The sequence below is a fragment of the Falco rusticolus genome, chromosome 8 (assembly GCF_015220075.1).
Source record: "Falco rusticolus isolate bFalRus1 chromosome 8, bFalRus1.pri, whole genome shotgun sequence".
In the NCBI taxonomy this organism is placed as follows: Eukaryota; Metazoa; Chordata; class Aves; order Falconiformes; family Falconidae; genus Falco; species Falco rusticolus.
Window position 1 is genome coordinate 17248013 of NC_051194.1, and position 18194 is coordinate 17266206.

Sequence of the window (18194 nt, forward strand, 5' to 3'; positions counted from 1 at the left end):
TATCAGTTTGCTCAAGAAATCTTCAACAACCACAGAATAACTCAACTCCTCCCTAAAAAGCATAAAGCCACCCTGACACAGGACCTACTTAAGCTCCCTGTCATGGGATGTATTTTATTAGGGATTTTTCCACATGTGATACTCCAAAGACAAATACAGGGCTTTGTTTGCTCGGAGGAGGAGGTCAGAAATTAAGTGCTGGCCCAAGACGTGAATTCAGGTGCACAAATAAACAGGGATCTGCGACTTGCCACAGTCCAGCCTCCTGCAAGCAGCCTGGTGACCCCTCTAGTGGGCATCTTGTGACCTTGGTGCATTGCAGGGCAGCAGTGGATGAGGATGTGGCAGGGTGTGTGTGCTGGCTGCACAAACTGAGCGTGTAAAGGGGGAGGAATAACTTGTTCACAAACATGATGCTTTTAATTTCCATAGCTGCACTTTAGTTTCAAGCTCGTTCAATGCAGCGAGAGTTCAACGCTATTTGATACCCGCATCTGGACACATCATTATCCCTATGTCAGATGATAAATTCATTTTCCAATCGATGCAGCAAGAACATGACTGCACTTTACACTCATATACTTTATAGGAAAACACATATTCGAAACCCCAGTGAAACCAGCATGGTTAAAACACAACACCCAAATATTTAGGCTGTTGTATAAGTTCAAACACAGCGAGTAGATTAAGCACTGAATTCAGAGGCAGTTGTAGATTCCTAGAGGCACATCTAGGTACATCAAAGCTGAATTGCTTTGCTATTTACTCATTTGAATTCCTGTGCTATGTAGTGTTGGCTTCATAATGCATCTTGAAGCTGTTTGCTATTTAGCAGTTTAAAAGAATTAGGACTGATTCATCAGGAGTAGGAAGAACCCCCAGCTAGACTGCATGCACCGAGACCTGCTGGTTACAGACAGCAATTCTACTGCAAGTCCCACAGCATTTGATGGCTTAAACCTTCCGTTTCAGGAGTCATGAATTCACATGAAATTCTTGGCTGTCATTTCAAGAAAGATTCCAGGAGTGGTTGGGTTTTACATGGAAAAGCTGAAAATTGAACTAAATCATGAAAAAAAAAATAAAAGGAATGAGAAATAAAGGAAAAACACATTTTATTTTCAGTGTTTGACAAGCCAATTTTATGTCAGTTCAATGAAATGGTAATTTTTCATTTTATAAAAGACTGCTTATACACAATGTGCTAGGAAATTCTGCAGCTGTTTTTCCTATCATTCTCCTTCAAATTCAGAATTCGGTTCCCTGCTAACTTTGCCTCTAAAGGGCTTTGAAATCCAACAGCACTTCGATCACGAGCTCTCTCGTCTTAAACCTTCCGTGTAGCGTAACCATCATTTTTAGGAAGGCAGCTGCTACGATGATCAGCAGTGAGGCTGTAAACGCCGAGCCCCAGAAGCCGGTTTCAGTCCTACCTGTGACCGATGGCTCCGAGAGCGAAGAACGCTGCAAGGCTGGGCTGGCGAGAGGAGAGCTTGCTAAACAAATGTTAACAAGTGGCATTCCTCAGGGGTCAATACTGGGACCGGTGCCAATTAATATCTTTGTCAGCAACAGGGACAGGGGGATCGACAGTGGGATCGGACAGTGCACCCTCAGCAGGTTTGCTGATGCCCACAGGCTGTGTGGTGCAGTTGATGTGCTGGAGGGAAGGGATGCCATCCAGAGGGGCCTTGACAGGCTTGAGAGGTGGGTCCGTGTGAACCTCACAGAGTTAAGGCCAAGTGCAAGGTCCTGCACGTGGGGGGGTCAACCTCAAGCACAAGTACAGGCTGGGCAGACAGTGAGAGCAGCCCTGAGGAGAAGGACTGGGAGCTGTTGGTGGACCAGAAGCTCAGCATGACCCAGCCATGTGCCTGGCAGCCCAGAAAGCCAACTGGATCCTGGGCTGCATCAAAAGAAGCGCAGCCAGCAGGTTGAGCTTAGGAACTAGGTGATCTTTAAAGTCCCTTCCAACCCAAACCATTCCGTGATTCTACAAAAGTTCAAAAAACTAATCAAGGCATGAAGTACTTAATTTCAAGACAATCCCAGTGGCAGCCTGGTTACTGAGAAGCTTTACTGATAGCCAGTAAGTCAAAGAGGGGTTTATTTGTTTCTTTGTTTTGTGTATACAGCAAATAGCAATTTTGTTCTAAACATTTGGAGATGTTAGGACTGTTTCTGAGGCACACTGGGAAAAGGGAACAGAAAACAGTTGCTAAATAAAAGGCTATGAATGTAATGCCAGCAAGAATGTGCCAGAATTGCTCCTGTGATTATTTTGTGCTTAAGTCAGCAGTTGTGGAAGCTGCTGGGGTACTGAAGAGTCAGAAGACCTGCCTGACCCCCTCCCCTGGACCTTTCATGTTTTGTTACACCTATGTGAAGTGAACTTCTCTCACCTCCGTCCCAGGCTGCCCCGCATCCGTCACACGACTGCGGCACCCCCGGGGCTGCGCAGGCGTGTACACAGGTGCAGACCCCAATTCCTTTCTTATCAGGTTGCAGCACGATGATGGGCAGAAACGGGAATGTAAACAGTCGTTGGTCTCTCTCACGAGTATTCAGAGCACAATGGCATCATTCTGTCTAAAAAAACCTGCTAAATTGAACCCTTTTTCAAAATAGGTTCCAATATCAATGTTATTATAAAAACAAAAAGTAAAAAAGTAAATACTCAACATTTGTTTCACGTTAAATGGCTATCCTCACATGAAGAAAATTTTCCATTACTGTCAGTAGGAAACTTGATTAAAGGAATCAAATCCTTAGAAGACACAATTTTAATTATTTCCAATAATTAAGTGTATTTTAAAATGCAAAAGTTGTTTGTTTTAGCGGGAGAGAGACTTTTAAAACTCTTAATTTATGACCTTAAATGGAATTTACTACATGAAAAAACAGCCCCCTCATAACAACAAATACTAATACTGATGCTAAAAAAACCCCATATTTCTAAAATTAAAAATATGGTTTTAAAAGCTGTGTGGCACAAGCAAAGCCAAAGAGCCATTGGCAAAACAGAGCATGGATCACAGCAATTCCCAGCTCTTTAATAGTTGCATTTGAGGTTTTACTTCCTTTTTAATACCAGTCATTTTAATCTCCATGTATAAATTCAACAGGCAACCATGAAAAAAAATAATTAAAAAAATCCTTGCACAAACGCCAGCAGTTGTTCCTGACAGAGATAGGTTAGTGCGCTCAAACACGGGGATGTACTTTGGAGCAAGGGAAGATGTCTCTTCAGCACCGCCGAGACTTTCCAAGACAGAGACAGAGGGGAAGAAATGAAATGCAGACTTTTTTTTTTTTTACTATGCATTTCAGTCCTCCTGGTCTTTCCAAGTAAAGTGAAGTTTAATATTTTCTCTGGACTGCCAAGTAACTCGTGTCAGAAAACCACATGCGCTTCGACATAATAAGCAGCCTTTGCTCAAGATCTCTGCTCTGAGAAAGAATTACACCCCTCACCCACGGGCAGGGTGGTCTGTCACATTAATGCTGAAGTCTTTTTGGCAGGGCAGAGAGCATGGACGGCTGCCTGGTGCACAGATAAAAATAAAAGTAAGAATTCTGCAGCACTTCCAGCACTTCATAGCCCAAAGCTAAAAACATTAAAAAGCCCCTCCCAGAAACAAACCCTCTCATCTCTGGTGCCTGCAAACCCCCACTCGCCCCACTGAGTATCTCTAGAAATGGAACATCTTTCCTAAGCTACATGAATCCGAGTGAATGCTGAAGTCAAGATAGTATTTGTGACTGTAAAGAGAATATATAAAGCTTAAAAAATATCCAGCTGTGGAATACATCCCAAACTGTTGCCTTGCAAAATCCTGGCTCAGTTATCCCACCCTGGGAGAGCCCCTCAACTGGGAGGCTGCCAGCTCACTGGGGCTGTTCCCCACGGATCTTTGGTGATACAGATCGCCCGGGCAGGTGCTGTAGGGTCTTCCAGCTGCTCTCCCCGCTGCACTGGTACAACACAGCTCTGATGGGCCAAGGCACAAACAGCCTCTGTCCTTAGCAGGTCCCAGCTCTCAAAGGCACTGACAAACCCCAGCAGCCTGCCTGCTCCCCTGCCTGCTGCCGCTGGTCCCTGCCTGCCTGGGGAGCACCGCCAGAGTCAGGCACGTTCAGAAGATCCGTTTCTGAATGTGTGCTATCATGAAATGTTATCACATCCCCCTCAAACAAGGGCTCCAGATGAATAATGTATCTTTGTGGCATTACAACCGCTCTCAGAGGCGGAATGAAACAGGGTTGGGTTTCCTTTGCTTGCTGAACATAGAGGTGTTCGGGTTGGATTTAGTTTCAGAAGTCTAGTTCTTCCTTTGAAATAAATGGATACAAGATGCTACTTAACTATTTTTCTTTTAAAAAAAATATTGTGCTTTCTTAAAGATAAAATTAATATAAAAATCCAGTATTCATAATTGATAATATGATTCAGGATACTCAGGGGCTTGTATATATCTGGGACCTACAATGTTAAGACTGCTTAAGAAGAAAAGCAGTTTACAGATCAGCTGTTTACAGATTCTCACTAATAAGCTGCATAATTTGGGTTTAGGTTTGTTTCTACACTTAAACAGAGGCTTCAGCCGAAATGTGGTTGTTCATATGTCTGCATCCCACCACAGAAACTGGGTGACCTCACGCCATTCTCTGAAGCAAACGATTGCAGCTTCTGTGTTGATCCCTCGCGTGAGCACAAGAGTGCTGTTGTCAAAGACACCGATGAGACTTCTTACAGAACACTGCTTCCAGTTCTTGTCACCACACTGCTCGGGAAAGAGCAGCTATGGGCCACTACAGAAAGCTGGGGAACAGGGTATTGTGTAAGGGAAAACTTAACGTGGCTGGCCTGAGTAACAGGGGCTACATGAGTTACACAGCCATCTCACACTCAACGCCAAAACAGCAGAGGGTTTCTGTTAAGAGATCAGAACGTTTATCCTAAATTTGGTGGAATGATTGAAGGAAAAAAGGAAGAGGACAGAAGAGGCAAGATTACATTCTAAGCTTACTGAAGGAGTGAGCACTCCCTAATGCTGCTGCTTTGCAATCTGCAACCACACCAGTCCTGCCAAACGCTCCATCACCTTGTGGTCCCTGACCTCTTGCAATTTTACCTTGCTCTCAACACCTGTATTTCAAGTCTCCTGCCATGTTTTTAGAGTGATGCAATAATCCGCAGCATCATCTGAATGATGAGAAAATTTCTCACAGAGAACTAGATCTTCTTACCCTGTTACACTTCCAGGCAATCAAATCGGAAACTTTGAGCATCTTCCACTCATTTACATCTCTTCACTCAGACTCAACACTTGCTTCTTGCATTTTTCAGTCAAAAGCATATAAAATTACATATTCTAATGTATCATTCACAAGTGATATTTGGAAGAAGGAGATGCAGGCAATTGCTTTATGGGACTAGAAGCTCTCTACGCCAGTTGGCTAAGAAAGCAAAGTACTCCAAAGAAAGCCCCTGCAGCAGGCTAGAGAGAATCAGCTGGGGAAGTAGGACTTCAACATCATCTGGAAAATGATTTGTCCAACCAGCTGTCCAACACACACCCCATTTGATCGGAGCTTATCAGAAACTTCCATATAAAGCAAGCCTTTGTTAAAGAAAACCACAGTGGGTTGAGTTACAAGCAACTTGGTTAGAAACCCTGAGTTCAGGATATGTTTCTGAAGCCCCAGGAAGAGTCCCAAAGGCTTGGAAACCTGCTTAGGTCACAGCAGGCCCTGGGATCCTGCAGCACCCACCTGCTGAGAATGATGCTCACTGACCCTGCCAGGACCTGGGAGTTCCCAGCTCATCAGGCATTTCAAGAAGGTATTTTTTGATCAATCTGAAACATCACTTTTTAAGTGCATTTTATGAAGTATCTATAAAAGCTTAATAAACAGCAGCTATGCACTGTATTCTGTGATTTCTGATAACTTATGGATAGCCTGGAGCCAGAGTGAGGGCTCCCCAGGAAACAATTCTAGCTGACCTCAGGGAAGCCCCTGGCTATGCTGGCTATGAGAAGCAAAACTGGAACAGGAACAGGAAAGGAGAGCACTCACCACCTCTCAACAGGAGGAACACAATCAAAAAATAACAACCTAAAAATATTTTTTAACGTGCATGTAACAGAAAATCTGTAAATGTTACTTTCAAGAGGAAGAGAGTGCCATTGCAACCATGTACTGCAGCATGGTGGACTCCTGACTCAAAGTGCAGGAGGAAGAGTTAAACTGGTCCTTCTATGAAAAAAACCCCCACATTTCGGCATTTGCATGCATAACATTTTGATGACTGCTAACATATGGATGTATAGGCACTTCAAAAAACCTGGAGTCACCATTTAAGCATTTGTCGATACACAGCTGAGGATTCTTAATATTGGTAACAATAGAAATTTTTACCTGCCACGTGCTACAGAAGGAAAAGACAAAGAGAAAAGCAAACCATTACCCTTTAGTTCTCATTACTTTTGTTGTATACTCTGACATAGGTACCTTTCTATTTAGTTGTCTTTGTTCCTCTATATTCCATGGTAAAAAAACACAGCTACACTTGTGCAGGCATCGCTGGTTGTTCACTAGCACTTTTACGAGTATTGGAAATACACATAACTTCTAAATTAAACACACTCTTTCTACAGTTAAGAAATGAAAGCTAGGAGCCCATTCTACCCTATTTCCCAGAAATATCCAGAATTTCCTAAAATATCCTCCAATATTATCAGTTAATTTTTTGCAGCCTTCTGGCCTTTATTGATCAAATAAAAAAGTTGTGCTTTCTATTCTAAAACATGTTCCAACACAATTATTCAATTCTTATATAAATCCACATATTTAAATACATGTGTAGATATATGCAATTAAGATATTCAAATATATATGATTAGTTTTATATACACATTCTTATATAATTATAATAGACAGGAAATGATAATCTAAATAACACTGTCTCATGGCTCTGTTAAATAGGAAAGGAATTATAAGCATCTCATGGAAATCACCACAATTCGTGAAATCCTAACGAGCACTGAAATTTCCTCAAATACCGCAGGAAATAAGCAGTCCAAGACAGTACTCCAGACTACTTCAACAGAAAAAACAATTTCACCGTAAGACTTCCTTCATATATATTTCCTTCTCCTTCTGTTCAAACTACGATACCAAGAAGGGATCAGAAGAGATACATATAAAAGTTTTGTTATACTTTTATCACCATTTCCAACAGAAGCACTTCTGTGCTGTGCAAATATTACTATCTGCACAAAGGCAGCTAGCACTGTTATTCAGTTAGATCCTTGGATATTTTTCATTCAACCTTTTTTGACAGAAAGCCTCTGATCTGGCCAGATGCTACAAAAATAAGCAGAGAGATCCAAATCCAAAAACCAGGTGTTTTTTTCAGCTGCTGTTTAACTGCTGTAAACACAAGCAGCTTACAGCTGGTTTTGTGTTGATTGTACTTCGGGCATCTCTTCCCAATGCTCCTAGATTCTCCAGCAGAGTCAGAAACATTTCAGCTGCTTCTTCCAACACTCCTGTTATGTTACACATTTCCCACTCCGTTGCACTGAGGACTCTGTCCAAAAACTAGCACTAATATTTCATTTTTCTGTTCTTGTATTTCTGCAAGAGAGCTCTATAACGTGTGGCCACACAAACCTCCTCCATGAAAACAGGACCCATGTCGCAGAGTCCCTTCTTCCGTCTATTTTTACAAATATTGATGCATCGAAGCAAATCATTGTGTTCTACAATGGTACCAATTCATTTTAACTTTCTCCAAGTACGTACGGAGAGATAGGATTAGACAGGGATATATTACTACAGTCTAACCAAAATATGTGAATACAGCAGAAGAAAGTTTGTACTTATTTCTCATCCTATTTTGCAGCATCTAATTGTAGAAAAGAAAAAAGATAAAACCCTTCTAGTGTGTGAATATTGATTTTCATCTATTTTTTCTTTTTTTATGCTTCTATGTAAACCTCTTCAGATTTAATTTCTTTATGTGATTTCAAAAACTGTAGCTTTCTGCAATAGAAACAATAATAAAATGATTCTGCACATAGATGAATTATTTACTCTGCATAAAGTTCCTCCAAAGAGGCTAAGAATATTGTGCTCCCGGTTCACCAGAGGAAATGACAATAAAATATTCTGAAATCATCTGCAATCATTTATGAGTAAGGTTTGCCGAAGGCCCTGTGAAGACAGCAGACATGAAGATTAAATATATCAGAAACAAGAAAGCCTCCCCTTTAAAATATGGTTTACGAAATAACAAGAGCTTCTACCCAAATTCCAGGCTTGGGACGTAAGTAGGAATACAATAAAGTTGTTTAAAGTCGGCCTCTAGCCGTGGTGGTGTCAGCTTAGTACTGTTGAGAACCCTCAACACTCGTTTATGTCAACAGGCATTAACAGCTCTCAGGCAGGATTAAGTGCTTTCACTTCTGGCCCCCACCATTCCAACCCAATTGCAGGGTGCTACGGACTGGGCTGTGGGCACACCTGGAGGAACACCATGTTCATCCCCGGGGAAGCAGAACAGCTCTGCTATCCAACACTGCAGCGCTTGCGTCCTTAAAAAAAAACACAAGCCTTCCGATGTAGAAAAGTGGGGCTCTGCACTGTCATGCTCGCCCCCCTTCTGACAGTCCTGATCTAAAACAATAGGTGCAAACATATTTTTTAATGCAAAAACATATCCTCCCCAACATAAGGACCAATGGAAAACACTTCCCATGGAGGGGGGAGCTAAAGAAGGAATCGGGGGGGGGGGGCTTTCCCAGCCTGAAATGCAGTTGCTTCCCAGGTTCTGACGCTGTAACTGCTGGTCTGGGCTCCCAACTATTTCAAAACTATGCATCCCAGGCCTCTCAGAGACCTTGCCTAGACACCGCTACCAAATTTCTTGGCATAACAGAGATCAAAGTGCTTTACAACATCTGCTTACGCTCCCTTTGTGCTCCAATTCAAAGATGCTGGTCTAAATCGCTCTCAAAGCCTCTATTTAGTGTACAGTTTGACACAACTTTAAAGTGCACGTAAGTAAAACCCTACAAAAATAAAAAATCTTGACTGAAGAGTCTGTAACAGGAAAATAACCAAATCAGAGATTAAAAAGAAAAAAAAAGGGGGGGGGCCAAAAAAAACCCCAGTCAACCCTTGGCTGAAGATCCAAGGGAAGCAATGGATTTTAAACATGCAAGAGAAAACAATCTCTTTTTATTATGGAAAATAAAACTCATGAGTTGACTAAAGAGTGTGAAATCAAATGTCAGTCAAGCAAAAGAGAATGATGCAGTGGCATTACTTCATTCCTTCCCGTTTCATAAAGAAAATGTAAATATAGAGAATTTAATTTCTGAATAGAGACATGTTCTTTTTATTGAAATGTTAAGCAGGGATTAAAGATACAATAGGTTATAACTCAATCCTTAGTTATGTCTGATTTTCTTGAAGCGTCATGGGATAGTTTGGCATGAGCATTTTTTTTTCTCGGTTACCTCCTCAAAATCAGGTTCCTTTAATCATACACAGTTTTTGTCACTCAAAATAAATTCAGTTTATTACTGTCTTTTTAATGCGACTTGAAGTACAGTTGAACAATACTCAGAAATAGTGAAAATCACAGCTCTGAATTGCTAAATGACATGTTCTCACAAAAGATCCAAGGGTGCCAGAGGCCACATATTCAAAGTCCTAATATTAAAGATAGGCATCTTAGTCATATGAGTCTTTATAGAGCTTAGTTTTCTTTCTCTGAGAAAATATTCTCAGAGGCAAAGTTATACCCTAATGCAACATCAGACATAATACGAGCCTTTTCTGTAAAAACCTGTGTATCTGAGCAGGATTTCAGGCCTGCACTGAGTTTGTATTGCTTGTCTGGCTGGTCCTGACAAATGGTACCGCCAACCATTTGTGTGCCTCCAACCCAAGTAAACACATCAACAAACGAAGTAGAAAATAGCTCCGGCGAGTTTGCTGGTACCGCAGAACATCAAACAAATCGCCCGCTTGCTGCAAACATCGACCTGTCACAGCAAATCATTTTTTTTTCCTGTTAAAATGGTCATGCAAAACACACTTTGCAATATTTCATGAGCACATCCAGGCCAGACAAAAGATGGGGGCACGGATTGAATATGGAGACTTTAATTAACTTGTCGCAGTAAGAGGAGAAGGGCTGTTGCTCCGAGACTCAGTGGGTGCAGTCCCTCTCTCAAGCTCCCAACGCAGCAAGCCAACGTGCTCCCACAGAATGGGGGGCTGTGATTAAACAAGCCACCTTCCAGTTTTTTGGTTTTTGTTTTCACTTTGGCAGCACCAGGCGCGCACAGACCCCACAGATCACCCGGCAACTTCATCTGGGCTCCACATGAGCAGGGGGAGATGTTCCCGTGCTCACCCCAGCTGCTCCAGCCCGGGATCCAGTACCGGCTCCCGCTGGCCTCCATCACAGACTGGTGCAGTGGTGGGTGAGTGTGTCTGTCCAGGTCTCTGCGTAGGGCTGGTTTTATTTTACAGCTTCATCCACAACCCTGTAAACTGGCTCCTGGAAAAACTTTCCATGAGGGAATTGTCCAACCCTGAAAACGGAACTGCAACTCGCACTCCAACCTTGCCGTTCCAATGGGAAATGAAGATTAGAGAAAGGTTTTCGGTTTCAGATGGCGATCCAGAGTAAATGAACACAAGGCTGAGTATTTGTGCCTCAGATCAACCTCCCCCCAGTCCCTGGTGGGACATACAACAGGTATGCAGCCAAACACCGCTCCTGTTAAGAATGTCATCTGCACAGAACTGCCCCGTCAGGTACACAAGAAAGGTTCAGGACCTTTAATGTCATCCGACAAACACCTGCCAGCATAATTCCCTCTGCAAAGAGACTCTCAGGAGCACCATGCGGTGCTTCCTCAGAGGGATGTACTTATCAGGCAGGTGAAGAGACCCCCAGGACCTCTCACGCCGACCACCATGGGTCCCCCCTGCCTCCCATACCCACCCACCAGCTTTAAGGAGACAGAAGCACGGCAGGACACTGCTAACCCTGGTCTGGCTGCACCTACAGAAGAGGGGTAGAGAGATGCTGCAAGAAAATTTAAGCCTCTCTTTGCTGAGCCCATGCCAGGCAGCAGCCTTGCTGGGACAGCCCTGTGCCAGGAGCCACCATGGAGCCCCAGCCCTGCACCATAAGCCACCATGAGCCAGCGCGGAGCCCCAGCCCTGCACTGGGAGCCAGCGCGGAGCCCCAGCCCTGCGCTTCCCACCACAGTCGCCTGCCCCTGGACACAGCAGCTTTCTAGGAGCTTTAACAGTTACTGTTAAAGACTGTTTCTTGTCATTGGCTTCAGTAAGCAGCTATGTTCAACTTAAATCTTGAAAAGTTCCAACCTCAGCATCATCCACTCCCAAACCTGGCACATTTGTGAACAATTCCCAAATTCAATGGTTTCCAAAAGTCAAGCCTCATAGTTACTACCTTTGGGCTCAGAAATCCTGTTAGTGAACTGAAGGCATTTGCAGGCAAAAATACCTTCTGTGACTACCACTTTCTGGTACTTCAGTTATTGCTGAAGTGGCTAAAATCAAACAAAACTCCTGTATATGTCCTACAAAGGATTGGAGCCGTTTAGCAGAGTAGGCAGCTACTTGGTGGCTTCATGATTACACCGCATTATTTGCAGATACTTTTCTCTGAAAATTAATCTTTAACTACACTAACAGTGAAAATGTTCAATAGGAAATTGCTGTCACAGGTGCGTCATTATGAACACACAATTTTGTGATCAGAATTCAGGTGGTTCTCAAGAGTTAAACGACTTTTATTATTCCACTCTATTGAGTGAAAGATAGGAGATGTCAAAAGGACAGCGGAGTAGTCAATCTGAGTAAAGCCTCAGTAAGGAACCGGAAAACCCATACATCCCAAAATTGTAAATGTGTGTACAAAGAAAACAAAAAATAGCTCGCAATAGTTCTTTGAAAGACATAGATAGCCAGGAGGAAAACCAAAGCTCCCCTCGCATCAGTAACATGTCTCTTCTAATGGTCAGGAGCACTTGCCTTGAGTATTTCCCTGCAAGTAAGAAAAACATGGAACATTCTCATCTCTATGCTAGAGGTTAGATCTAAACTACTATAATTACTAGCCCCTGACAAAGAGAACAGAATCACCAAGCTAGTATTTAGAAGGTAATAAATACACATAGAGACCCAGAAATAGTTGAACAGCATATGACCTATTACATCACCTATCAAAGACATGCAACTAAATATCCAAAGAGAAAAGGACGGTCAACTTAGACACATTTCAGGTGTTGAAAATCCAGAGTAATCCTTTGGCTGTAAGCACAGTTCTAATACGCTGTTCTAAGGACAATACTAAAAATAATCTTCAGCTTTACTTGCCACATTTTGTGAAATACTGGAAATTACAGACAAAGTAACACAGGTGGAAAACAACACCCAAAATTTTGAATAAGACGATCCTATTTTCAGTTGCTTTTCTTTTTTGAAAAACAAGCTAAAAACTTCAGAAAAAGTTATTTGACGATTTCCCAGCAAGTTGTTAGACAGAAATAATTTGCCCATGTGATGCATTCTTCTTCAACTCTTTTGATGTGAACCAGTTGGACCTGTGCAGCCAAAAGACCTGTGCACCTCCAGCAGTAACAGAACCATATGAAGAAAGAGCACATACTCCATCAGTCACATTAACAACACATTTACGTCCTGTCACGTCCCCCTCACCCCATCCAAGTTTATTCTCACACTAGAATCCAGAGCATAAAATACGAGAGAATCTCTGCCTCAGCACCAGCTTTTCTCTTTACCTTTAAACTTAGCAAATACAAGACAGAACTGAGCCTCAAAAAGCTCTCGGCGTACACGTGTTCACACATCTGTTTGGAGTTTGTCTGAGGAATGCTCTGAAGGCTGTTTGCATTGGGCAGTCTTTAGCCAAAGGATGCTAAAATGAATGGGATTTCTCCTGTGACTGATGTTTAGTTACCAGGACCCTGGTCCTTCTACTCTCCAGTGCCTGAGAGCGCTGCGGCAGCATCGGCAGGACAGGTAACATTTGCAGACAGCGAACACACTTCAGTTGCTCTTGTTCCAGGGTTCGCCGCTGTGACAGATTAACTCTTACTGTAGTTGGCAGCCATATGGAATTCAAAAGAAATGTAAAGGAAAGAACGCCTTGTGTATCGAGAGTGTTTCTGCATCTTCGGCAGAAATCTTCAAACCTGCCTTTTAGTGTATGTGACAGTTCTCTAACTAGGCCACTCATTTTAATATGTTTTCACATAACTAACACTAACTAGAAATTATGTAAAGCTCAGCTCTTCCGAATGCATGTAACATCAAAAATGTGTCAGGTAGTTCAACAACAATCTGTTAGGAATAGCAGAATCTATATATAGTTTAATATCTCCTGAGCTCAGATGCATATTAGCAGCCTGTTTTAGCTGTAACTACCACAGGATTTATCATACTGTCGTCAGAAAGTTTGCCCACTCTTTACATATTTGGAATTTTATCTGCTCTCTGATATGATGTTCAGGCAACACTGGATTTTATACACAGTGTACACTGCATCACACTTAACAATGCAAGCTGCTATAGTATGGCCTATTTCAAAGTTTAAAGAGCAAAACGTTACACATTCAGAAATGAATACTGACTTGACTTGGACTATTTTCACAGGACATCACTGCATAAATCTTGGAGCTGATTTACAGAGACATCCCTTCCACACAGCACCTATCAAAACCAACCAAAACATAAGCCTGCTTTGGTCCACACTGTTTATATTAATTTCCAGTTTGCATCACAAAAATAGATGATCTGTAATCATGGCCTGTCAACTTGGTTCAACAAAATGCATGTTTCTTTTAGCTTGTGTATACCTCCAGCATCTCTGTATACTGGTTTAATAAAACAGCAGTTAATCTGAATAAGAATGTTACCTTTCTGTCTCAAAATATTATACCCAAGTTTCGGGAATGCTTAATTTTAGAACCTATATGGATGATGAATGACACAAATATTTACAAGTTTCAAAATAAATTAAACTGGGCGGGGGTGGGTGGGAATACTTTGCAACTAGAGCTGTTTCATCTTCCTCACAGAGCTCCAGTCTGTGTTTTGGCAGGTACACACATCCCCTCCATGCAAAACCTCCTTTCCCTCGACACCATAATTTCCTGCACACTTTGAGACAGAAGATGAATGTTTATTGTAAAGCATGACCGTGATTAAGCTTTCAGTGCATTCTTCATCTGTAGTCCAGCTGGTAGAACATCTCCACTGCTCCTCTCTGCTCTGAGGAAGAAGTCTCTAGATGTTTAGAGTTTTGCAGAAAGGTGTTGGATTAAAAAGCTCAAAAGACCCTACGAAACTGAGGATCTCTGTGTGCTGCCCCTTAAGGGATAAAAAGTGAATAGTGATGTGACTCTGCCCAATCTCAGCAATTGTCTTTTACAGAAAAAAAGCATTAAAGGAAATTGAGCTTTACTTGTTCGTTATGTTTTGATATTTATTTCATAGTTGACCAAACTGCTTCTCTGAACTTTACAAACCAGTGAAATATGGTTTTATAAAGATGAAAACAAATACTTACACTTTTACCGCCTCTCACTAAAATCCTCTGAAACAGGCGCCACAGCTACATTCCCTCATGCAAAACTCAGCAAAGCACAAGGAAGCTCTGTTTCTTTTCATGCCAGTATTTACCCTACCACACCACAAACAGAACAACTTTTACAAACAACTGGTAGCGCTCAACTCTCCCGTGCACTCATCACAGGGTGGCAGTAAGGAGTATTAAAGGCAGGGTGGACCTATTTAATTATTTCAAGAAGCACAGGAGAAACAAGTCCCAGTTACAAGTCCCGGTCCAAGTTCTCAAGAAATTAGCTCATCATCCCGTCTCCCTGAATTACAAGCCTTTTACAGTCTCACACAAGTGGATTACAAATTGCACTGAAACATCAGTTTTCAAAAGCTGCATGTTTTTTAACCTGTGCTGCCCAAATATCAACCATCTACCCAGCTGTCTACACTGAGGACAAAGGGTACCCAAGAGCAAAGTGTCTCTGCTATCTCTGTGTGTCCAGCAAAACTGAAGTCCCTTCTCAAAAATCTCTCAAGTAGCTGCACATTCTCAACTTCAAATGGTTTTCTTCTAACAGTTGTGCCTGTCACACACTCTCTTTTCTCCTGCTGGTTTGGCATCCTTGCCAATTTCCACAGAGTCATGGGATGGGTGGCATTGGAAGGGACCCCTGGATCTGTAGCCCAGCACCCTGCTCAAGCCAGGGCAGCTGCAGCGTGTTGCTCAGGACTGCGTACAGTCAGGTTTGGAATACTGCCAAGGTAATCTCCATCACCTCCCTGACAACCCGTCCCAGCATTCTGTAACCCTTGTAGATAAACAGGTCTTTCTTTCGCATTTAAATGGATTTCCTTGTGTTCTATTTTGTGCCCATTGCCTCCTGTTCTGTCCCTGGGCACCACTGGCTCTGCCTTCTTTAGTCCCATTTGTGAGGTATTTATACACACTGGTAAGATCCTTGGAGCCTTCTCTGCTCCAGATGGGACGGTCTCATTTCTTGGAGCCTCTCCCCATGCATCAGACACTCCAATCCTTTAACCAACACCACAGCCCTTTGCTGGACTCATTCCACTAAGTTCATGTGTCTCCTGTACTGGGCACCTCAGCATTGGACAAAGCCCTGCAGGATAAGTCTCACCGCTGCACAAGAGTGGGTAAGGCTCACCTCCCTCAGCCCTCTGGCGATACCGGTGACTGCCTTTGCCACAAGGGCATGTTGCTGGTTTACAGTTGTCTTGTCCCCCAGGACCCTCAGGCGCTTTTCTGCACAGCTGCTCTCCACCTGGCCAGCCCCCAGCAGGTACTGGGGCAGGGGGTTACTCCTCCCCAGATGCAGAATGCTGCCAAGCGCCATAAATATGCTGGCCTGTTTCTCTAGGCTGGTGAGGTCCCTCTGAATGGTAGCAAAACCATCTGGTGTACCAACCCCTTCTCTCAGATCTGTATCTCACAGCTTTCACCTTCTGAATTTGGAAGCTAAAGAAAAATTAGATGCACAAACTAGAGGGACATTCTCTTAAAGAAACGTAAATCTGTAGTTTGTATCTCAACATATTTCCCTTCCACACTACCAGAATGTCTTTCACAGAAACGGAAGATTTCCTTAAGGTTAAATTCACTTGTATAACCACCCAACTAGAGTGTAATCACTAGCATAAGATTATGCTGAGAAGTATCCCTTCAGGTCTAGCTTCCATCTGGGATTTTTGATTTTCATTTTCCAGTTGTCTGCAGAAGGAATATCTGTTATACACAAACACGACATACATCTAGCAACACCCAGTTATTCAACTAACAGACTTCTGCTTTGCAGGGAAAGAGGTTAGTGGCAATCAATATTTACTTTATGACTGTCTACAGCATTCTCTATGCAGAACACAGACTATCAGACACGCGTTCTTGTTCCTCAATTAAGCTCTATGAACTACTCCTTTAAAAAACAGACAACTTAAAATTTCACCCATCCAGTCTTGATTTTCCCTCCCCCTCACTCCTGCCCTATTGCTAGCATCTGCTAAAGTGGTCAAATATTTCCTTTCCTGATGCTTCCCAACTTCACAAACTCCTACTGTCTGTAATCTCCAGCTACTTTCCTTACATTTGCAGCCATGCATTGCTACACATGTTCAGGCCTTACTTTTTAAGCTATCAGTTTATGCATGGATGTCTTGCAAAAAAGTTTCCACATTTGCACCCATCTGCTAAAGGGTCTACACTTACCAAGCTGGAGGTTTTCCTCCTTGTACAAGCATATACCCAAAGCTGCGGTACAGCAACATTGCAACACAACCTAAATGGACACTGGGGCAGCCCAAATCCCACTCCATAGCAGAAAGTCCTATTTAATAAGCCAGAGAAAAATTTCTCATTTAGGCAACCCATAACAGACAGCAGGATCACCAAATCACAAGTGTTTCCAGCAATACTGTAGAACTTGCAGCAGGAGTAAGCTACTGTGCTAGAATGCAGTCAACTTTTCAAAACCACTATTGCCTACAAAGTTTCTTCTCTTTTTTTCACACTGCCTTGTGTGGTTGCATAAAATCCTTCTGTGAAACTGAATCTAACACCCCTTCCATCCACCCGTTAATTAAGGAAAAACAGAAAATGTGGAAAGATTGCATTATGTTAAAGCAGAATGCACCCGTTGTATAAGAGCCTTTGGAGAATTTCCAACTCTATTGAAACTTCCCTCTTCAGAGGAAGGGGGGGGGGGGGGGGGGAAGGGGGTCAGAAAAGGCCTAAATTACCTTTCTGATTATGGAAAAGCTTTACACAATTCACATCACACATTTGAAAAAAAAAAAAAAAAATCCTCAGAAGCTAAGCGAGGTTTCACAGGAGCCTGAAGCACTGTGAATTCATGAAAAATGAATTTAATCGTCAAAGCTGAGTCTAGGAAGAACTGTTCTACATAACAAAAAAGTTCTCAGCTGCATTATTAAAATCATTGCTTAAAAGATCAATTTATTTCAAAGGGTTGGCTCCCTGCATTAGAAGTTATCAAAGACACATGACCTAAAAGGAGTCTTTATCAAGCACAGTACCTGTCTGATATAACCGCAACTGTGTTATAATTGCAACACTTATGATCATTTTATGTATTTGTGGTTTTATTTTTATCTAAATGTAGACATAAGATGGCTGCAAAGCCTGTTAAAGACAGAAAATGACAGGACTGATAATACCAATGAGCGACTTGCCTAACTGTAATCATGTTCATATTTCTTTAAACTTTTGATACAAACCATTAGATTCCATTTAGTCCCCGTTCTAAGCCAAAAACTGTAACATGAAGCACACAAAATAAACTGTACATACCTAACAGCTTTAACCAAAATACACTCTTCAGCGGATTCAGGTAGGTTCCAGAAGACTAAGACCAAACATGAAGGTAGATCTGAAAGTGAAATATCACTCCTCCCCTTACCAGCAACAATTTCTCCCCCACATCGGAAGAAGCCTATGCTACATATGCCATACGTTCTGCACAATCCTTGTGCAAGAATGAGAATAATTAAGACTGAAGCCGATTCCTACACCTCTT

At 42.3% G+C, this 18194-nt stretch overlaps 1 protein-coding gene across 1 annotated transcript in view; it reads right to left on the reverse strand.

The window, feature by feature from the left end:
- The window catches only part of SLIT3 (slit guidance ligand 3), a 531438-nt gene that overhangs the window by 374510 nt on the left and 138734 nt on the right, over window positions 1-18194 (reverse strand). The gene's annotated exons all lie outside the window — the stretch shown is intronic.